At 39.6% G+C, this 23,846-nt stretch overlaps 1 long non-coding RNA gene across 1 annotated transcript; it reads right to left on the bottom strand.

Moving 5' to 3' along the window:
- Window positions 1-1,012: 1,012 nt before the first annotated feature.
- On the bottom strand, window positions 1,013-23,795 carry LOC134867037 (uncharacterized). The gene is made up of 3 exons (XR_010166109.1): window positions 23,674-23,795; window positions 1,245-1,384; window positions 1,013-1,111 (listed from the first exon to the last, which is right to left on the bottom strand). It is a non-coding gene; the product is annotated as an uncharacterized LOC134867037 (long non-coding RNA).
- Window positions 23,796-23,846: the final 51 nt, after the last annotated feature.

Below are 23,846 nucleotides of genomic sequence, written 5' to 3'. Positions count from 1 at the left end.
ACACACACACACACACACACACACACACACACACACACACACACACACACACACACACACACACACACCTGGTACAGATGGTGACGGCAGGTGCCAAAAATTCACCAAAAGAAAGAAAGACATGCACAGAGGGTAACCACCATGGGAGGAGGTTGGCAGTTTTCTCAACTTTGTAGATTGCAGGTGTTGTGTTGACAATTGTGATGGAGTTAAGAATGCTGCACATCAGTGAAGACTGGCAGAAGAGATGGCACATGTTGTCCATAGAGAGATGCGTGGCATATGCAGATGGGGTTGGAGGAACAGAAAAAAACCTTATTCTGTCAAAGCCAGCCTTGTGATATTCATCTTGGTTAGATCTACTGAACTCAAGCACCCCAACATCTACAGAAGCTGTTCACAGCGCCAGAGGACTCTTGAGTTGAATTATGTGTGTGTGTGTATGTGAGCGCGCGCGTGCGTGCGTGTGCGTGCGTGTGTGCGTTATTTGAATGAAGAAGCTCTGCAGCATTTTACTGCTTATATTGGATTCTCCACACTTTTTTGTTACACATATATTATCCATAGACTATGTGAATGAACCCAATAGAGGGGATTAAACATACGTAATACATGGGGAATGACGCCCCAATATTATGGACCTGAAATTAAATTAACCATCCAAATCAAAAGGGGGTAAAGAGAGCTTTACAGCACAGCAGGTCTAGTTAAAGCAATTAGACTGATACTTAAACATTTGTGAGCATCTGTACAACATAGAAAACAAATGAAAGACATTACAAACAACCATTTCCCTTTAAACAATGAGCTTGTATTGCTCATTGGCAGATATAGTGTTTTAAAGATGGTCGAGGGAACATTTCTTCTTGCGATTTCAATGCCATTGTCACGGATGGCGTACAGTTTGTAATGGCAGCCAATTACAGCAGCTTTTCATCCAGGAGGCAGCATCAAACGATTCGACTGTCAGCTTTTGTTGCTGGAGGCAGACAGGCAGACCAGCCTGGGGCGAGACTGATGCACACAGCAATACTTTCTCCTCCGAATGCACATCTCCACGATCTCAACGGCCTTCAGAGCGATGGGGCAAACTCTTCAGCAATTACCACCCCTGCACGGGTGAAAAGGTGAAAGCACTTTTCAATATGGCAAACCAGCTTCATCATCATCAGGGAAAAATGTAAGCATGTGCATCTGCTTTAGCACCAAAGAGGCATGCGTATATTGGCTACTTTCTTACTTACTTGACCCACCCTGTTTGTCAGTCTGCTGTATCACTCCGTTGCCACCTGAGGGACTTTCTTAAGTACTGTAGCCGGCCTCCTCCTGGGACCATGATAGAAATCACAGATGCAGCATCTGAGCGATGAAAAAGCTCTCAGCTCTCACACACACACACACACACACACACACACACACACACACACACACACACACACACACACACACACACACACACACACACACACACACACACACACACACACACACACACACACACACACACACACACACACACTGTATGCATAAACACAAACAGAGGAAGGCAGTGAGGGACAAACGGTTCCTGCCTGGGAGGGGGTATATTTAGAGTCTTGCGTAATGTGCTTTTAACACAACACAGAGTGGATGAATTTTTAATGCCAGATGAAGATGGGAGGGAGGGAGAGAGAAAAAAAATGAATAAAGTTAAGTATTTAATCTGTGCCGTTGCTTAGGGGTTAGACAGGGATCTGAGATCAGCCTGTAAGCATCGGGCGCGGCACATAGGATAGCCTCCGATGTACCAGCTACGCATGAATGGCTCCTGCTAGAGAGGGGATGGAAAGCAGGAAAGTGAGCAAAGTGAGGGAGGCAAGAGAGAGAGGGGAATATTGGAAGATGTGCAAGGCAAGAGAGTGAGGACGAGGAGAGTGTTTGCATGAATGATCGAGCAGGAATAACTATGAGCCATGTCAGCATGGTGCTGGGAAACCCAGGGGAAACAAAGAAGTGAATAGTGCAACGGTTTCTCTGGCAGAGCCCACACGCTCTCGGATGTGAATGTTTATGATGCAAAGACATGTGCAGACATGTCTACCACATTGTATGGCTGGCAGGAATACTCCTCAGCATGATAAAATATGAAGGAAATCCTCAATTTATAAAAATGGTATTTATGGCTTAAAAAACTGCATTTATTTTTCATTTATTATAAAGCTGTGAGAATAAATACATCAGATAGTGGTGGTGATCACTTCGTCTACAAAAAGGCAACAGAATGATACCAGAGACGTCATTGTCATGACGCTGAAAGGGCATTGATAAGGTGCACTGCCATTTACTCCACAACGGGAGAAGGTTGCTAAATGATTAGAATCTGATTCATTTGTTTGTTGATTTTATGTTCATATTTACTTGTTTTAATTATTCCAAACAACAGTTTTATTCAAAGTATCAACAATATATGAAACATATAATCCCAGGGCAGATACTATAACTGAACACAATATAACACACACATGAACAGACAACAACAAAATCACTTTCAGCGTGGAATAACTCACATTTGAAACTCTATTTACAGCAGCGGAAGAGTGCTAGTGGGATTCAATAAAACACTACAGTGCCGGTGTACTACATATCACCTCACGACCTCTTGACCAATGTAGCTCACTGATGTGTCTTTAATACTTCTTGAACAACAGTGGAAGTCCACGGCCCAGAGGAAGATGCTTCATCAGGCATTGGCTTAACTGAAAACACTTTTAGTTGATTGGTGGCTTATAAACAGTAGGTGCTTCAATGGGGTTTATGTAAGAAAAATATAGAATCACCAGACACATCATTTAAAATGTTAATTTAAATGATTATCTCTATAAATAGTTGATGAAGGCAAACGAAGTAATCTAAAGTCTATTCTGTCTTTTTTTCTACCAAGCAGTATACATTTTATTTGGTTATATGGATATAAAACACTTAAGTTTGTAAATGTTTTGAGATTAATTATTGAAGCGATATATGCAATAAATCCCAAGTCCAAAACATCAAGAGTGAAAACTATGGAAAACAATAGAGTGTTTTTTTTTTGTAAAAAACTAAAACCAAAGCAGTCTTCCACTACATCCCTAAATTTAATTCCCATAACTCTGCCTCATTTCCTTTATATGCTCTTTCCCCTACAATGACAGGCTTTCAAAATTTGCCAACGTATTAGCTTGACAAGCTCCAGGGATTACACGATGGTGTGCCAGCAAAAGCTTTGGGAATGACATTTCATCAGGGTTAGGCTACATGACCGACACACTGACTCACTGACATATTTCATACTCTGAAACCTGTGCAGGAACCAAAAGAGACCAAAACGTCATGTTTAAATTATCAACATATAGCTTCCCTTAACGAAAAAGGAAATACTTGAAACGTCTTGAGATGTCTTGGAAACACCTGCCTTTAAAACCAGCTGGCGAGGCGAGACCCACTGGGGGCTTCATCTCCTGCTGCGTGACTCACTACATGGTTTCCCTCTCAGCCTTTTTTGTTTCTTTGCCAGAGAAATGCTTGAGATGACAGAAAACATACCTCAAAGGCTGTTTGGGCTATGCTACTGTTTGCTTAAAAACATTATGACATGTAGTGTCGCTGAGATCCGTTTGAAACAGATTCTATCCCTTTAAACCGTGTGTGTTTGGTGCTGATGCAGCAGGAAATGGCAGATGGCCGATGAGGAACTGCCTATCTGTCTTCTCACACGCCTTTATTGTACAAGGGAATCCTTAAGGGCAGAGGATTGCAAAACGATCAGCATCCCCGATCAGCAGACGTATAGGCTCACTGTTGCTAATCCTGCCCATATGCTCAAATCTCCTATAAGAGTGACAAGACAGTGTCAGTGAGTTATGATCAGATTGCATCGGTTGTGGGTGATGAGGAAATAACATCAGCACAGGCAGCAGCATTGAAAGAGAAAAGGTCAAACAAGGTGCCAAACATTCAATCATTCTTTCAGATGCACTGCGCAGTAGTTTACCCTCTCTTCACCTCGTATTTCACTCACTGTCAGTAAAGTCGAGGAACGTCTGCTTACAGTTCTTACTCTCTTTCAGTAGGAGTCTTTACTTCCTTAATCTTGATGTATTGATGTACAGTATTTTGGCCCTTAGTTGATACTTAGATTGTATCCACACTATAACACTCAATTGTGTGTAACCATAAGGAGTCTATTTTATTATGGACTTTGGTTCGGGAATGATCTGCACGATAGACTAACTTCTCCGTCCAGTGTTTTTGTCACAAACTGTTCTTTCTAAAATTAGTGGTGATTTTTACATGTCTTGTAGTTTGAGTGTACATCAGTTCTCTAGTTCTTGTAGGATTCTTATGATTTTTTTGTTGTACGTGTGTGATGCTTTTTCACAAATTATGACTTTATTAACTTGTTTGCCATCCAAGCATAAAAGAGATTATTTTTTCCCAATTGGTTTTATCTCGTTAAATAAAAAATAAATAAACAGGACAATCATTTCTTAATGCTTAGAAAAAATGTAAACATCTACAATTCCACAACATGTTGATACACACAATGGCGGTTACATTCAATGACAGCTTTTCAAATGTGATATAATCAAAAGCTGCAGAAAAGCTACAAAATACGACCTTGTGAAGAGACAGTTTTCAAGGTGTCTCCTTAATTTAATTGATGACATGTCAAACATTATTCCACTGTTACATACAGGCATATTTGGTTTGCAAACATTAGGGATTTTACATCAACTGAAGAAGATACGTACTGTGTAACAACAATTTCACATGGGTTTATTTTGTCTTTCCTTCTGTGTATTTTGGTGTCCGCTATGATGACAATTCAGGGAATGTAAAGCCCCACTCTTTACCATGTATTACAAAGAGTATAGTTTTGTTTATTCTGTGTGACTGGCAAAGCCGCACACAGTCTAGTATGCCTCCTATAAAAGATTCGCCTAGTCATTTTCACGCAAATCGCAGAAAACTGTGATCATTTTCTCCATAGGAATGAATGGGAAATCCATTTGAACAGAGCTCAAATACACCCCACTTTGACCCCATACAGATTCTGCATACTTTAACGTAGAACAAAAATTACAAGTTTAAACGGTTCTCAAAACTATGGACTTTTTTTGATAGCTAATACAGTTCTCATGTAGTCACAGCTTACGTTTTGTGAAAATGTCACACTGTTTCACATTTTATAATGGGTGTGTATGGGAGAGCTCTTTAAGACTTAGAGTGGGGGACCACACTTTGAACACACCTATTGGTCGTTAACTAAATCCAGTGGTAATCTAAAGATGTTCCGAAACGATGCAGGAATGTGGTCCAAGAATCCCAAAATGTAATAGATAAACAGTTCAAATAGTCAGCTAAAAGTGAGCTCAAATAATGGTTCTAACATGCCATAGCAACTTGCACACCCAAGTTTCAGTCTCACAGTCAACATTTCTCAGAATTTTCTAGTTCCTAAATAAAATTCATAGCTTTGTTCTCCTGCTCTTTCTATTCTATTCTAGTCAAGAGTGGCAGTGTTTACTGGGTTTTCAAACATGTTTGTATGCAGACTCAAGGGGCATCTCTTCATGCTGACTTTGCTGATAGCAGATATAAACTCAGAGCCCCATCCATCAGAGGTGGGAGTGATCTCTCTTCCAGCCACAGCTTCCCACTGAGGCTATAAACTGATCTCTGTCACATGGAGTAAAAAAGCAGCCTCACCAGACTGTACACAAGTAGCTGTAGCATATACAGGAGCAGGATCATTGCCACAGTGGAGCTTTTTATGTGGATTTTATTCTGACTGGACTCGAAGCTGAAGCACCAGATGTGCTGTTGTGGTTTCCTGTCGAGTTTCAGATGCTGTATAAGACGATAAAGAAAGTAAAGGGGGCAGTGATATTCATGTAATGAAATTGAAGATTTCATAAAAAGAACAACACATACAGCTGTTGGCTCTTAACATTCAAGATGTGTTTCTCTCAAATGGTCATACTGGCATACCACATTGAAAAAAACAACAAATCAAAGTCATCCTTTAGCACCAGCAGCCTTTAAACTTTGTTCCTTCCTCTCTCTTACAGATAGGCTGTGACTGATGGAGCCCAGAGGTGAGGGAGCTGACATCCTGGGCTCATCTGGGCCATGAGGGCCCTGAGGCGCCGACAGTCACCAGCAGAGTCGACCTCCTTCCCCCAGATGTGGTTTCCATTTGGCGGAGGCCGACTAATGAGGACGTTATCAGATCAGTGTCTTCAGCCTGACACAAGCCTAGCCGCCAGCACAACGGATTCAACCTTTTCCCACCTGCTCTTAAGATGAACGACTAGGATCTTCACGCAATAAAGACACAGGAGGAGGGAGGTCATAGATATTGAGCTTTATTTCAAGAAGAAAATAACCTCAGAAATGAATAAGAGAAATGATAATGTAACACAGTTCCATTTTAGAACTTATTTCATACAGTGCTTATTTTAGTTGACGCTTTTCATATTAAATGTAAGCTCTATTACGTAGTAAGCTTGAAAACATGACCATACAAATTTGAATTGCAAACAAATGGTCAAATTCCATGCACTAATAAAGATAACAAAAGTTCCACAACAACTAAAAACGATTTTTAAGGTAAGGTTGTCTGCTGTGTTTGAGAGCTGCAGGAAATAGTCCTAAAAAAAAATTGGGTGGTTTGTGGTTTTCCAGAATGGGTTTTAGGTTTGATGTCTGTAATAAAATATTATTTTAAAACAAGCTTAAGAGACTTTTATGTTTTGTTCTACTACATAAAATACATCATTAATATATTGACCAACCAAGACTGACATTGCATCACTAAAACCACAAAAAAAAAAAAAAAAGATAACCAAAGAAATCCAATTTGGGTGATGTCCTTGGCTTTCTCACTTTATTATCTAACAGTCAGCCACTGCTGTTGATAACAAGCGTGTATTTTTTCACAAGTTGTTGAAATAAGTCATTTAAATATTAAAAAATGTAATTAAAAGTCCAAAGCGTGTGATTAATGATTTGTCAGATTTGCATACTTTGGAATTCTTTCTTTAATTAAAAAGTGTTAATATGACACAGAGTGTGAAGTGATTAAATAAGTGCTGCCGTTTAAATAAAAACACGCTCTGAATCAGTGACAGAGACTCTTAGTCACTCCCCTGAATACGCCTCCTTGGTGATGTGTATTTGTTGTGGTTGTCCAAGTGTGGCTCCCACACTCTGCTGAACACAGTCATTAGAAAAACCATGCACCACAAGCAGGGAAGACATCAGCTAGCTATCTCGCTGTCAACAGTGTTGATGCTGCTTTTAGATGTCTGTGAACCTAAGCGGGGTGCAAATCAAAAGTAAAAACTCGCTCTGATTGCTGCGTATGCACTGCTGATCATTTGCTTGACAGGGCGATGTTACAACAGATGACGACTGAGCAAAAGCAGAGTGCCTTCTGTTTTAACCCCATTCCTGAGACGACGGTAAACATCTCATTGCCATGACTGTGAGTTTACATCATGAGGAACGAAATGGCAACATTTTTCAGCTTTTTCAGAGCAAACAACTTTGCATTTAAACAGAAACATTCAACGCTGCAGCCAGGAAAGCATCATTTTCTCTCACCGGAGAGTAAATTAACATTGTTTGCAATAATACATCAACATAATTATCACCAGTTTGATGGAAGACAAGTATCAGAAAAACATTTTAACTTTCAATCGTCATTTCCAAAACATGGCCATTCTGTCATTTTGAAGGCCTTATGTGGGCCATTAGTATGCACAATGAGGTGCACTTCATCTTCGCTCACTGGGAGCAAATTAACTTCAAGCACTCGCACTGAAGGTGCGTTGTATAATGGTGAGGGTAGATGTTGTTTTTCTGCAGTTGGTTGCTTAGTCAGATAGGGACACCAAGGTTGTGTTTGAAATCCCATACTAGCATACTGCATACTAACATACTGCATACTGTACTACATTACATACTCAATGTGTTTCTAGTACATTTTGCCTACTACAACAACTGTGATTAACTATTCACGCTGAAACAAACTGAAGCAGTACAACTCTTCTGCATTAGATCACTGGATCATAATGCTACTGGTCTGTGCTATAATGAAAATTGTAAATAAACAAACATAATGCAGCACAAAGCATCAGTACCTGTCAATGTTAGTGCCAGGGACATGAAGTAAGATTTAGCTTCTCTCTTTGTGGTTCTGTTAATGAATACTGTATCTGTTTTGTCCTGGTTGAACAAAAGGACATCCTGAGGCTTCTGAGAAATCAGGTCTCAGAAACACTTATGGAAGGCATCAAAGGCTGATGTCACAAGGAGACACAGCAATGCAGAGCTGAGTGCGCTCGGTGTAACTGTGAAAATTGTTGCTATGTCTGACACTGCCAAAGGGCAGCATATGCAGACTGAAAAGGGCCTAGTGCACATCACATGACATCTTATCATTGTATTTATCCTTCCACCCAGTCAGCCGTGTGGGCAGAAATACATCCTTATTTCCTTCATACATTGCATCTATTTAAAAAAAAATAGCCTTTTGTGATCCACAGATCTATATGCTCGGAACATGTTTGAGAGAGCCTCAATAGGTGACAGATTAATGTGGTCGGTGACAGCTAATTTGGCTATGTGGGAGTGAGATGGAGCTGCGGGAGTGTTTGTTACCCTCAGAAAAATCAAGATATCTGATCTCGGGTGGGAGGAAGAGTCATTTGTGTGAGACAGTAACGTCTGTCACAGGCTGCACAAGATCACTGCCTCCTATTTTCACAGGATGCTTTTCTAAATGGAGATTAGTCACAGAGGAATGCTGTTACTAAATGCATGCATTCAACACTTTCCTGCAGGCAACTTAATGAACCTAGCAACCTTGGATGAATATGAAAGAAACAAAGCCACAGTGAGAAATGGAGACAGAAGTACACAGAGCAGGGCCGAGAGCATTAAAGCTGAAAGCCTCGTCACTGTGGTGTATTTCTCATACATTCATTCACATGCTAAGTACAGTAACCTGTATACTACAATCATTGTGAAGATATGTCGTATAAAAAATATTAATGTTGGACTAGGCTACAGTGGAAAGAGCTAACACTATTAAAAGATGTCTTCTATTTGCCTATAATGATTTATAAAATGTGCATGACCACAATTTGTTTAATAACACTTGTGTTAATTATCAAGGGATTCTACAAATCAGGTTTATCTATTGAATACAATCATATAGTATGAATGAATTGTGATAAGATTTATTTCTGTTGTCAGAAAATATCTGAGAGCTCACTATTCCAATACAATTAGCACGAACATCAGGCTGGATTTAAAATGTTCTTGGCTTATCAACCCATTGTGAGATTTAGACAATTATTTTCTTTGTCTTTGGTGCTACATTCAGCGTTGTGAGAGTAAGATGCTCTTTGAGGCTTATTCCCACAACATTCAGATAAAAACACCCACCTTCCCTATTTATAAATCTGATGAAAGTCTCCTGTGTGTGTGACAATCTGAATGCTGAATAGATTTCAATTATAATCCAATATCATCAATGTAATATCACGGCGGCAGCCTTCAGCATGAGCCCGTCCCCGCGCCCAGAGGTAATAAAAAGGTGACCAGCCGCATTATTGTACTTGTTTGAATCACACCGCATCCCCTGACAGCTGAGAGGCCGTCACATTTATTAACACTTCACACAAAGCCCAATGTTGTTGCTGCTCAGGAGGGAGTAACTGGCCATATAAAGCAGAGTGAAAGCCTCATGGAGTCTGAAAGAATGAGCAACAACAACAACAGAGCCAAGGTGAAAATAAATGTATTCTTTGAGCTTGGAAACTAAATTGCCGTCTCATTCAAATTCACAGTGTTTTGTGAAATATGTATCGGTACAGGGACTTCCCCTTTTTTGATCTAGTATTGTAAATCCAAGGTCCGAGTGATGAATCAACCCAGTCATACCCCTCATCTGTTTAGAGCATTTTAACGTCCTGCAGTTCATTGTTTGGGTTTACCCAGGTCTTATCACAGTGATGTTGAGCAACAGCAGGTAGCTGTTTACCAGGGAAAAGCTCTAACAACCTAATACACTTGGAGGCTGCTGTTTTTCAGGACACTGGTTCAAACCTCGTCACCTCAATACTGGACAAAGGCTGAGCACATTGTGAAGGTGATTCGTGCAGCCTCTCCCTCTGTCTCTCTGAGCAGATGGGTGAGTTGGATCAGCGCCTCTAGATTGGCTGCTATCTTCTCATCTGTGGCCTGTCTGTGGCAATCAACAGCTGCCTCCCGGGCAGTAAACGTATTGATTACAGGTGGCACTGATGCCTGCACAGCCAAGCTGGGGCTCAGAAAACAAAAACACAAGGAGGAACAAACTCCAAACAGAGGAAATGTAATATAAAGAGTTATTGCTCATATCATGCGATTATTTCACTGAGAAGGACAATCACAGTATAAAACTTTAGTTCCCCTATGTAGTGCCTGTGTTGTAGAAAAGTGTGTGAGATACTGCTAACTACAGAAAACCAATTGCCCTCAAACCAGGTAACAAGTTTAATTAATGTCAGCGAACATGACAGATACAGAACATGCACACGTCCTCCCACACAGACAAACGCACACTAATTAGTTACAGTGCACTTCCTGAGCGATAAATGATTCATGGCGGCCTTCTCTACAGGAGTGATCACAATTTCTGTTTCCAAGTGTCCTAAGCTGTGTAGGAGGCGTTCTGCATTAACCCTCATTAAAACACCTGATTACACTGACTGACCTCTGACAGTGTCTATTGTGCTAGGATTTACATTATCTTTAATATTCAGATGAATATTTAACAGATTTTTTGGCCGCAGCACTCATCTTTGTCCTTTGAATAACAACTGGATCAAAAAAAAAAAGATTTTCCAAACAATTGACTAACATACAGACATCACATCTTCAGAGCTGCCTGACTCAAAATATAATTTACTCAAATATACAGTAGCAGGATTGTATATTTTGAGGACATTTTTAACAGTACTGCAGTTAATAGGAATGTTATTGGGCTGTCGGATCATATCTAAATATTAGATTTGTGCATAGTATCTGGTAAGAAAAACACATTGTATAGTGGATCTTTGGAAAAAACATAAAGGCATTATACATTTGATCTTATTTGCATTCTTGCAGAGTGTCTCATGAGAGCTACAGGAGACGGACATCCTACAGCTTCAAAGCTAGCCTGGCTCTGTCCAAAGGTGGTTTAATCTGTACAAAAACTGTGTCAAAGCAACAAATAGTGTTTTTACAGGGTATCAAATGATTTCTCAGCAGGTCGCACTAACTTTCTGTAGTTTCTGCTGGTTGCCTAGCAACTTCACAGCAAATACAAAGCTGCAGGATGCCCCCGGCCAAGAAAAAGTCCAGCACATAACCTCCTTTGAAACCACAAATAGCTGCTTTTACATCTTGGTTTTTTATTGCACGAGCTAGAACATGTTAATTAGCGCTCTTCAGACATTCTACTTCCCTCTTCGTCTGTATGCTAAAGCTAGGCTAACCAGCTGCTGCTCTAGCTTCATACTGAACTGACAGAACTGACTATCTTTGTTCTCCTGACAAGAAAGAATAATTTGTAATTATTGCCCTGTTTTTAAGGTGCTTGAACGCCCATGAGTGTCTTTCTTAGCCTGAATGGAATTGAATGTTCCGTTAAGGAATTTATTATTTGAGATCCCAGTGTTAAGAGACCCAGGAGCGGACATCTGGATGACACAGCCAACATGTTTTGTACAGTAACCATGTCAGCATCATGTAAGGTTCACTGGATTCAAGTCAGCATGAAAACATTCTGCACCCTGGAGCTAAAGAGAACAAAGCAGCTATAGAGGGAAAGAAAAGCAACTCCTAACAAGAATGACTCTTAGCTTTCAAAATGTCAGTGAGCACTGACACAGAATTTACTCAGACCTCTCTGTCTAAAATTAGCTTTTGTAACCAGGCCCATCGAGGAGTATTTAAGAACATCTGAAGGTATTTCTCCAAGGCTGCAATAATAAGGTTAGGGCCTTGTGGAGCACTTTTTAATTACGTAGTCATAGCCAGAGTCCTGCGAGAGACACAGGCGTGCTACCCCGCTCCCAAACTTTGCTGTAGAGGCTGCAAGGTCAGAAACTTGAAGAAAAAAAGGAACAGACGTAAAACACTAAAATCAAAGAGTCCCTTCAGGTACTTCTCTTAATTAGCAAAGTTTTACATATTGTGTTCAACTTTAAAACAGTTATGGAGTATGCAGGCCAGGCCTAATTAGAAATGTCTCATAAGAATGTCATAAATCCTCAACAGCACCTTTACCTCATTGAAACAGCGTGTCACAGTATCCTCATGAGCCTGATATTATTGCTAAATGTCATGGTAACAACCTTGCCAAGCAGGGTGCAGTGTATCCCTCTGACAGCCTCCTTACTGACTTTCATCATTAAACTGCACACATGGGCAAGAGGCTTTGAAAAGCCTGCCACTATTGAGCACTCTTGAAAGGAAGGCTCTTTTCATTTAGTGGTCTACTGATGATGATTTGCATTCAGGGTTTTTAATTGTGCCGTGTGATGTTCAACAGGCTGAGCTGATCCAGAGAGCTTGCTTTTCTCATCTGCATTAGTGATTGATGGAGGGCTGATTTCCCCTTGAACTTCGAAGGCTGAAGAGCTCACAGCGCTGGGGGGGCAGGAGAGATGGTGAGGGTGTAGGAGGACGAGTAGGGGGGTGGGCAGGCAGGAAGAAGGGTGGGCTCAAGGAGGACCGGCTCTGTAGTCAGAACCATATTCATAGATAATCAGACATTCAGTCAGAATTACCTTTTGAAAAGGCCTGATTGTAGTTCTCTGTACTGAATATTCATCCAGTAATCTTCAAAATGGGGCTTTTAGATATCACCCGGCGAGCACCATCGAAAAAATAACATTATATTCACAGTGCAGCGGTGCTCTGAGAACACCTTGCATAATTTAACATATGTTCTGTTGAAGGGGGATGTGAAGTAACACATGTAGAGATTGTGCTTACAACTGGAGAAATGAATCAGGGAATAAGGGCAATTTTACAAAGTGTGACATCCCTATTGAACATTTTTATGATAAAGATTGAGTGCAGATAAGAATGTATTTACTTTTGGCACATAGACCTGTACATATATATATAAGGGTATGCAGGATTTGATACAAAAATATACTATATATATTTATATATATTCTGCATTGATATTTGAATTTGCATTTTGTGTTAACAGGCCAGTCACTAGGAACTACCGACAGGTCGACACAATTTTCCAAATCTTGACTTCCATTTCCTCATCTTTTACCCCCCCACCCTAAACAGTCTTTTACAGGCTATTAAAAGCCAGAATAAGACATCCACAGGATTCACTCTTCTCTTTTACAGTTCAGCTTTACCTTAAGTGCAGTGTTAATTAGTGATGCACGCTGGGTAACTTCTTATTTGATATTGTGCAAATTGTGGGGCGAGAAATACAGAAACTCCCCCTGTATGGATGCTATGATGAATAACGTAAAAAAAATACAAAGAAGATAAAATACAAATAGAACAACATAATAAACTTTATCCGGCAGGGTGAGAATAGTGCAAATAACTCATGTACAATGCAGCATTAAAACCAAAGCTGTACGAAGACAAAACATGATGTAAAGAACATATTATTGGTGATTGTATAACTCCATACCTAGGGTTACTTTAAAGTTCTAGAGCAGCTTTCACCTTGTTGTACTAGTCAGATATGCAAGACTTGGCAGAGACAGACTGGGACATTAAGTGTCTGATTCAGTGAAGTTATAGCTCTTTGTAAAGCCATTTCTCAGGCTGGAGGTGCAGGCTTAGAAACCCTTATAAGGTCTACCAGATGAAGGAAGTTTAAAAAGAACGGGGCATCATGGGTGTGTGGAGTCCTGACAGATGCTGGTGGCTTTTGTGAAGCAGTGTGTGCTGTACATGGCCTCCAGGACTATAAGCTTTGTCTCTTCTGTGCTCTGGAAATAACCCACTGCAAAGCTTTCCTATCTGCTGATATGTGGACGAGGGACCAAAAATGCATCTGGTTAAAGAAATGTCATCCTTTAAATCTTGTTTAAATGATGTAACCAAGTCTAGATATTGAACCTGTCAGGAATGGGGGAAAGGACCCAGGCGCAGAAGCAATAGAGGAGGCAGGGGTACAAATTTATAACAAAGGGCGAGCTTTTATTTATAAAAAAAGCTGATAACAAAAATGCAAAACTAGGAACACAGGAAAAGTATCAAATGAAAACAAAGGCAAACCGGTGGAAAAGGGAGGGCTGAAAAAGGGAGATCCAAGACATCATGGGGAAACAGCAAACAATGACGACGACGCGATAAAGAACACAAAGGAAAGACAAGACTAAATACAGAGGAGGGTAATCACAAGACAAGACACAGCTGGGAAGGGGAGGTGAAACAGGGGCAACAGGTGAGCACTATCAGACAATCAGACAGGAGGGAAACTAAAGACAGGAAGTAAACTGGACAAGACAGGAAGTGACAAAACAAGATACATTTCAAAATAAAACTAGAAAAATATAAATACAACAACTGAGATCCTAACAGGACCTACATATTGTCAATAATTGCTTAACAGTTAAGGCTTTTCACTGTGTCTCCTTATCTGAATGTTTCATCACTACTGTTTCATTACTCTACCCACAGGGTTCAGAATGAAACAACATACACAGGATGGCTGGCCGGCACTCATTGCATTTTGCATACCAGTCAAGCAGCTTGTTTACTTAAAATATCAGAGAAGTATTTTTGATTTATGAATCAATTTAGATCAGTCGTTAGAGACAGCATCTCGAACAACTGCCTTTTGCCAGATTATTTAAAGGCAACTCAACAAGGAATCTTAGATGCATTCAACATTGTATTTACACTACAGGGATTCCTACATTTGGGGATGTTGCAGATGATTCAATGATCCTGCATTGTGAGTGTAATACCAGGTAATTGAGTCTACCTTTCAACACAGAAGAAAAAGGAGATTATCTCAGCCTACAGATTCTAGGTGTGCTGCTGACATTATCTGGTGATAAAAGCATACACAGCTGAACCAAAGTGCATGTGACTCCCATTCACTTTAAAGACTTATTTAATAAACTTTCATGTTCCCTACATGCACCTTAAATGGTTGCTGAAATCTACTGCTGAGTGAGAAAATATCCTCTCTGCTGAGAGGTAAACAGAAAGCAGGCTGCATTGGTTTCTAGCATATATAGCAAGAAATAATAGCTTAAATAAGATTGGGATGCTCAATATGTTTACCTTTTCTTGGGAATACTTGGATACTAACAATGGTGGAATGGAGTTAGACTTATAACGTTGATTAAGTAATGGTAAATCTGAGCAGTATTGAGGGAAACAGCTAACTATGATAGCTTATGGTAGCAGTCCATCCTTCAGTGTGAGTCAGGCACATCATCTTTGCTGCATTCAATCTTTGAATAATGCATGCTAGCAAGTGGCATGCTTCAGCAGCAGATGCACCACCCTGTATGGTGTTTCTTCTCCTCACAGCCAGGCTGTTGGCACCCTTATCTGAACCCATCAGCACTGAGGCAGCAGCGATAGTGCTACAGACACAAGAAAGTTGAGGATTGAAAAGCTCACTTGAATAAAGGAAACACTGCATCAGAATCTGTTCTGTTTTTAGAAGGTTGTTTTGGCAGTGTATGTCATGGTGGGAAAGAGATGTCTTAGATTGTGATAGATGAAAGACAGAGACGGAGCTGGTAGTTGAGCACCTCAGCTCTCTCTGCATTTCGATGCCAAAGATCGCAGCTTTTTTTTTGTTGCTATCTGCAGCACTCTGACGAGGCACTTATTTGAGAAGATTTACAATGAGGTTTTAAGATCTTGAAGAAATTCCCCAGGCTCTCGTGCATGTCTCCAACTGTATACTGTCAGTGATCTGCAAAAAAGATCAGGGAGCATTCTGTGGTTTGACAATGTGAGAAGCAGACCAATTGCCTCCCCTCCACAGAGGTTTTGGTTGTTTCACATCTCTCAATCATTGCGTCATTGTCTGAGATATTATGATTATATGCTTAGAGTTTAAGACTATTGTATCACCTCACGGCCGAAGAGGTTTGGTGATCATAAATCAATTGCTGCCATGTAAAGCATATGTGCCAAAAATCAAAGAACTTGGCAGCCGCATTACTTGACAGGAGTCCGTACTCTCTGTGTGTTTTCCAAACACTTCAGCTGCATCAACAAACCATTCAAACAACAGACAGAACTACTGAAAGTAAGAAAAGAGCATTTTTGTCTGTAGCTTTCACAAAAAGACCCACAAATGGATTGGAGGAATGTAGTGTCTGTCTGTTCTCTTCATGACTCACAGTGGCCTCAGACTGATTGCTTTTGTCAAGTGCATAAGAATGCAACTATTGTTAGAGTCACACAGAGCAGTACAAAAATAAAATCTGATGAGTACGAGACTACAAATAAAATCTTATATTCTCATAAGACCTGAAGACAAAGTGAGCAGGAAATGAGGGTATAACTGGTAGGGGAATACATTCTGAGAGAGCTGCAAGCTTCAATAGGAGGAGTCTATTATCTTTAATCATTTGGGAGGCTATCCGAAACAAGACCTTTAAATGACAAGCCAACCCTCTGTGGACTGTCTACCCACTAATAAACTGGCTTTTCAATTAGCACCTATCTGACGTTGCAACGATAACACAAAACCAATTACATGCTGTGCTGCAGATAACTCCTAATCCACTTAATGGGTCTGATTTGACTTTTCTTTTCCCCTTCCACCACTGCTGCCCGGGGGCTTTTTGTTCTCCAACCAGGACAAGGTATCACTCTGAATTATCAGTATTGAAGGCACATCAGAGATAGCAGGCCGGCCAATCTCCTGGAGGTCCTGATAGTGTTTTTGTGTTGGGAGTGTTGATGACAGCTTTGGATGTGAGATGAGCAAAGCCATATTTGGGTGTTAACACATGGATTCACAGTTCAGTGTCACACCTTCAATACCCCCTGGCGCTTCTTTCTTGGTTAATGCTGTTAATTAGCTTTTAACCTTAACCAAAAGTCTGTAGTATAACATTGTTTTTTTGCATATTTTACATTGAATTCTTTTGTTTAGGGATGGAACAAATTATTATTGTATCATTGTTTAATGGCTTGATTTAAAAGTAAGTCTGTAAAGTGAAATATATATTTGCCAAAACCAAAGATGATGTTTTCATGTCTTGTCTTTCCTTATGAGAAATCCAAACTGCAAAAATATTCGGTTTACTGTCATGTAAAAAAGAAAAAAAGGCCAGGGTCATTAAAGATTAAGCATTGAGATTCTAATTGATTATAAAAATAGCTGCCACTTAATCTGCTTTCAAACAACGAATCAATAAATTAACTTATTGAAGGCTCTACTCCTTTGACTGTCTTATCAGTGTGTCACTGTAAAGCACTTTATCGGGCTTATTTTGTGAAATTTAACAATAGCAAAGAGTGTGATGTAAACAGAGAGAGATTGTTGGTTTAATATTTTTCATGGATAGAAAGAATTATCCTGGCAGAAGTAAAGGATTTCTGCTTATCAGTCCAACATACACTGTATGCTAAAGAGAGGGAGAGAAAGTGAGCTGGAGATTTGAGAAGTGAAGCTCTCTGAAAGCAGCAGAGCTGAATAAGTATCTGAGTGACTGCAGCTATTAACCCGGAGCTGCTACAGCTGTGTCAGATAACAGAGACCTGCCTCTACTGATGCCACATTCCTACCAACAATGTTGTACCTTATTTCCGAGAAGAAGACGCAAAAACTGACGGTAACGTTCAAACTACGGTGTGGAGCCATCACTTGCAAATTTGCTGCTTGTGCTAACCAACAAACAAAAGATAAATAAATAAATAATTAAAACATAATAATAATAATAATAATAATAATAATAATAATAATAATAATAATAATAATAATAATAATAATAATAATAATAATAATAATAATAGTGGCATCCACAAAAACAGAATCATTAATTTCCACATTTTAATTAAAGCAGGTCTACTGTGTATTCCCCAAGGGGATTTTCTTTCATTTGATATGAGGCGACCCATACAATGCAAAAGTCAGTCATAATTTGCAAAATGATATTTCACAAGAATTCTTTCTCACGTCTCATTGCTTTTTTCCCATTTTTAAGAAAGCAAACAAAAGGCATTCTTTGCTTCAGGCTGACTTTACAAATGGGGGGGGGGGGGGCTGGTGGATACATCTATCAAACATGGCAATTTGCTTAATGGACTCTGACAAAGCCATTGGCGGTCTTTATTTAGATGCAGATGACTTCCTCCATAGTGGCTTCCTCTGTCACTGGTAGAGCCGCATGTCAGGGAGAAGAGAAGAAATCTCCCTCATGTTCGCAAAGACTGACAGTCAATCACTACCGCTGTCTGTCTGTGACTTTCTGACTGACTGACAGACAGTCTACGCTCCCCTCAACCCCCTTTGACTCACACTAGTTCCCTTTCACTCTGTATAAATTCTCCATTAGGGCAGAAAAAAATAGAACAAACCACCTCTCAGTTGGACTCCTCCATGTGCATGCAGGCACAGAGCCTCAGTCATGCTGGTCACAATGTAAAAGAAAAATGGGAAGTTGTCAGTGAGAAATACTCTTAGGTCTAAAACTGTGTCTATACTTCATTAAATCCCACGGGATAAGTTCAAAGGCATTGCTCTCTTTCCTAAACACAGTCTGGTAAAACAGTGAGATAAAATAGAATTTCTAACTCTTCAGTTTGACAGTATTGGACATTATACACCATGACGTTTAAAATATTTGCCAGCAAAAAATTAAGCTATTCTGTATTCAACTGCTGTATTGCTTATAGGATAAGTTTTAGGCCTGGAAGAGCTGATACGCTTGCAACCAGCATATTAAAAGCAAAGGGCTTTCCTGCTATTAAAACACTCACAGAGCAGTGTGTGTGTGTGTGTGTGTGTGTGTGTGTGTGTGTGTGTGTGTGTGTGTGTGTGTGTGTGTGTGTGTGTGTGTGTGTGTGTGTGTGTGTGTGTGTGTGTGTGTGTGTGTGTTGGAAGGAGTGAGATTGGGAGGAGGGGTGAAACAATGTTGAGGCAACAGTGCCCTCTAGGGAGGAGCAAAGTGACAGCCTTTAAATGAGTGTCTCGTCACGTAGTTCTGTTGTTTTATTAGTTAATTTCGTTGGAGTTTATTTAACAGGTTCCTGAGCAACAAAACTGCTGAGCCAGAGTTAGCTGTACAGCTCATGTATATCTCCAATGGCAGGAAGATATTAGAGAACAATACAGAGCAATATAAACAATTAAAACCAAAACAGTTTTCAACATTTACAAACATCACATATAAGACAATGTCATAGAAATATAATAACATATGGAACCTGTTTGAAAAGGTTTCAACTATTATAATTATTATTATATTCAAACGTCAGCATTTTGATCTTGTATTGACATTGCAGCAATCATCAGCTGAAACACTTCATTCAATTTCATCAATCGATATGTCAATTAAAAGAAAAAAAATAAGCTTAACATAATTGTTACGGTCATTTTAAACCAATAATAATACGATTTCTTTTTAGCACTTTTGGTCAATAATGAAAATAAGTGTTAACTGGTGCCCTACAGCAATCCATTTTGGCTAATGGTGTAATATTGTGTCTCACAGTAGAAAAAGAAAAAAATGTAAGTACACAAAGTATGATATTTTTTGTTTGTTTTGAACTAATTCTTGAGAGTACAAAGCTGCAGACAAACTGGGATTTCTCCAACATTTCTCAGAACAATTAGCTAAAGCCCTTTGGGCCTGTGGGTTGAGGATGGTGGGATGAAGCCTCTATAAAAATAAATAACACAAATGGAGTTATTGTTAATGAGGCTTAAATATGACTTCTGTGCTTAAGATGTGCTAATGGAGATTAATCTTCAAAAGCCTAAACTTCTGAGTCTTCCATCACTGAGGAGAGATTAACAGCAATTCACCAGAGAAGATGATAAGTGGTTTCCTCAAGGCCACATAGGGACCAAATCTAATGAGGGACTTGCATTGTATTGTACCATGGAAACCTTTTACTGTGAGGTAACCAGCTTCAAGCAAAGACCTTCAAAGTCTGTCATACAAATGGGCTGTGGAAAAGACTGACATCCTGGAGAATAATTTTCTCAGAATTCAGTTGAGGGTCAGTGGTGAAGAGCTGTGGGCATTCAAAGTATTTTGTTTGATGTTTATGAAACAGAATAGGCCTAAATATTAAAAGAGCCTATGCATTGAGACATGATTCGGAGGGACAAGTAAACAAAGGTTTGTCAGTAACTGTGAGAGGAACCTAAATCAGACAGACAAAATATTGAAATGTAAAAAATAAAAATTGCCTTCATAATTGTGGTGTGTACAGCCTTGATTTGTCTGAACATGCGCCATATTGACTTGCAGCAGTGATGAATTCAGCTGCACCACTTCGAATGAGTTAGTGACATCTCGTCTAAATACCCTCCAACAATATTCTCCCAGTGCCCTCCCCTGGGACAGAGCAATCACATTGCAGTTGCAGGAGCATATTTGTTCTGCAAGCACGCAGCAGCAGTCATTACTGATGACATTCGACAACACAAAGGCCAATATTTGAATTGGGCACATGGGACAACAGCATCAAATCCATGTTTCTCATTGACTTGATAGAACAAAAGCAATCGCTTCCTTTCATCTCTCTGATGAAAAGTAGAACAAAAACACACTCCTGAATTTTAAGGCACTGTATGAATCTTATTTCTGAGGTCAAAGACCTTGTCACAGCGGCCATGATGGAGGGGAGGTGAGTGTGGTTCCCATATGGCTGTATAATGAGCTCAGAGCGAGACTCAGGGTTACTAATAGAAACATGTCATACAGCAGAGTGAGACCAAAACAAACTGCAGGGCTTTGTCGCTAGCACAAAGGACCCTGCCGTTTGAGTGTCTCATTTTACCATTCTCTTTCTCACTCACTGTTGCAGCGCACTGATTTGTCCTTTTTACAAAATTACTCTAATTGTTCAACTTGTTTTTCTCGGTCCACTTTGAAAAGGGAGGAGGCGGTGGAGCTCAACCGCTTAAGTGCAAGCAGTTCATTGAAATTCAAGCGGGAAGCGCATGCAGAAGTGGTCTGATCTCTAGAGGACCTATTTCACTATTAAATGAAATGTTACAGTTGGAGGGAAACCTCTTTGAGGTGTCAGGATAGCAGTGAGTGAAAAATATGAGCATTTCTATACCAAAGGAAAAATAGGCTACTCATAGTGTTTTTGGAGAAAATAACCTAAATAACTTGCAGTAAACTCCTGATTCTATACAGTACTACAGCACTTGAAGCCACATAAACTAGCATTTACATAACATGGAATAACACTTGGTGGGGGAACTGCTCATTTTAAAATATGTTGTTGTTACTTGCATAGAGTGAACAGTCCTACATAAATATGTGCAGTGGTTTATATGGATTCAGTTTTGCACTTTTCAGCGACTTCCAGGAGAAAAAATAGCAGAGATAAACTAACCAGTACCTCTGGGTGAAGCTCTGAAAAACCTGGATCCCATAATTCCAAAAAAGCAGTCTACATTTTCTCCCACTTAAAAAAAGGTTTTGAGGGGATTTCTTTAAAAGTAGCAAAGGAAATTAAATACCATAATCCTGCATTCAAATTGTTCTTAACTAAAAGTCAATAACACAATGTATTAGGCTACAAATGTAAGTATTAGTCACACTTTGCAGTTGATTAAGGTGGAGCTATTTATAATGGCTTCATGCTGGGCAGGTTAACCGTTAACAATGCATTCCATTTTGTAGTGATCAAATGTGGAGTATTAAAAAATCTCAACGTCAAAAGTTGTCAAAGCTGTGAAATAAATGTAGTTAAAAGTATCTCTATGATCTGGGGAATCGTGTACAGTAAGTAAAGCCAACATCAAAACTACTTAAATCTACAATAATTCAGTACAGTGGTGGGTAACAGCAGACAAAACGTGATAAAGTGCCCTCTGAGGAGCCCTTACACTGGACAAAACAAGATGCAATGCACTGTATGTGTGCCGTTATATAAAGAAAAAATGATTTAGTGCCACAATGGCTGCCCTGAATTTGCTACACAGCAAAGTAGGAGGTGACTCACTTCAAGAAAGCCTGAGTCCACCTATGCCTGAGTAAATGTACTGCTTGAGTAAATGTACAAATTTGCTTTACAACTCTGCTCTGTGCACCTTCTCTGTCATGAAAACACTGCTTAGTCTCTATAGCCCACTTTTTCGATAACATACTGCTTCGAAATCCTAGGAATTAACTCAAAGTAATGCAAAGTTAAACAGGGTTAAAGCTAACTTGGCAAAATGAGTTGTTTCCTGTAACTTTAGTTGTTACATCTTGATGACGCTGTGGCTAATTGGGGTAACTGGGCGTTTACCAATTAGGGTGTCATTGGTTTGATCCCCAGCCCCTGCAGTCAACATGTTAAAGGTCAACATGCAATATTTTGACACAAAGTTTCCCCCATAGGCATGTCTACAGTAAAGAAGTGGTAGTTGCTTTGGTAAAAAAAGAGTCCGCTAAATCAGTGGTTCTCAACTGGTGGGTCGGTACTCGTTGTACATCCATGTCATTTAGCTTCTTTTTATAATAACGAAAAAAAAATGTGTAGGCTGTCTTTCATTTTGACCCACAGAACAATGGCGGCTATCTACCCTTATCCACAATTTAAAGTAATACACACAGCAGCTCTCCTCTCTCCTCCTCTCTGTGAGGAGCAGCAGCTTCAGCTGTCAGAACAAAGTAAGAAAAGATAAATGGCATTAAATATTATTAAATATGCTGGGTAATATTAGATGTATTTATTTTTCTTCTCAGAGTGTACCCGAATGTATAGTTTACATGTTAGTATTTAAAAAAATCTCTGGGGTTGGGTTTACAATATGTCACATTTTTCAGAGTGGTGAGTTTCCAGGATTGATTCCAAGTCTGTTTTGTTTGTTTTTTTATACAAAAATGTGCCTTTTTTATTTCATAAAGTTCCATTTTGATTGTAGAAAATGTGATGCCCATCACCAGTTTAAACTTTTTTTTAAAGCATGCTTTAGTTCTGGGAAGGGATATAATCTGCCTTGCATGGCATATAGCCTATAGGCTATAGCCTACAGCCCCGGAGAAAACTAAAGAGACCATTCCAAATGTATCTTAAATCTTGATCTCTACATGTAGCTGGCAGCCATAATGATTTAACTCAAAGACATACCTATAATAAAACAAGAGAAAAAATGATAATGCTGAAGTGGTCTCTTAATTCTTTCAGCGGCTGTATATAGACTTTGAGTCGTGATTGATTGACAAAGGAAAAAGTGGGTCCTGAGTCTTGACCAGTTGAGAACCACTGCCCTAAATGACATCCAATGCAACGTAGGAGTAACAGGACTGAATTATTTGCATGGCAATAGCAAAAGACATTAACAGATTGGTCTATCAAAGCTATCTATAAAAAATGACAATTAATCATCATGAAATAATTAAGATCAAGGCACCATAGCCCCTGCATTGAGATGTGATCAGATAAATAAAAAATAGTGTAAAAATAACTTACTGTGGTCTCCCCATGGCCTACAGCACATTCACATTATGCTATATCCTGTTGAACATGTTATATAAAAATATTGTTTTCAGTTTTCAAAGTAGTCTTCGCAAAGAGCATGGCAATGCTTATTCAGATACTTTTATTGTGCATGTTATGTTTTGGGGACGGAAACGGAAACGCCC

Source organism: Eleginops maclovinus, chromosome 7 (genome assembly GCF_036324505.1).
Source record: "Eleginops maclovinus isolate JMC-PN-2008 ecotype Puerto Natales chromosome 7, JC_Emac_rtc_rv5, whole genome shotgun sequence".
Classification (NCBI taxonomy): domain Eukaryota; kingdom Metazoa; phylum Chordata; class Actinopteri; order Perciformes; family Eleginopidae; genus Eleginops; species Eleginops maclovinus.
This window is presented reverse-complemented; position numbering and strand designations above follow the sequence as displayed.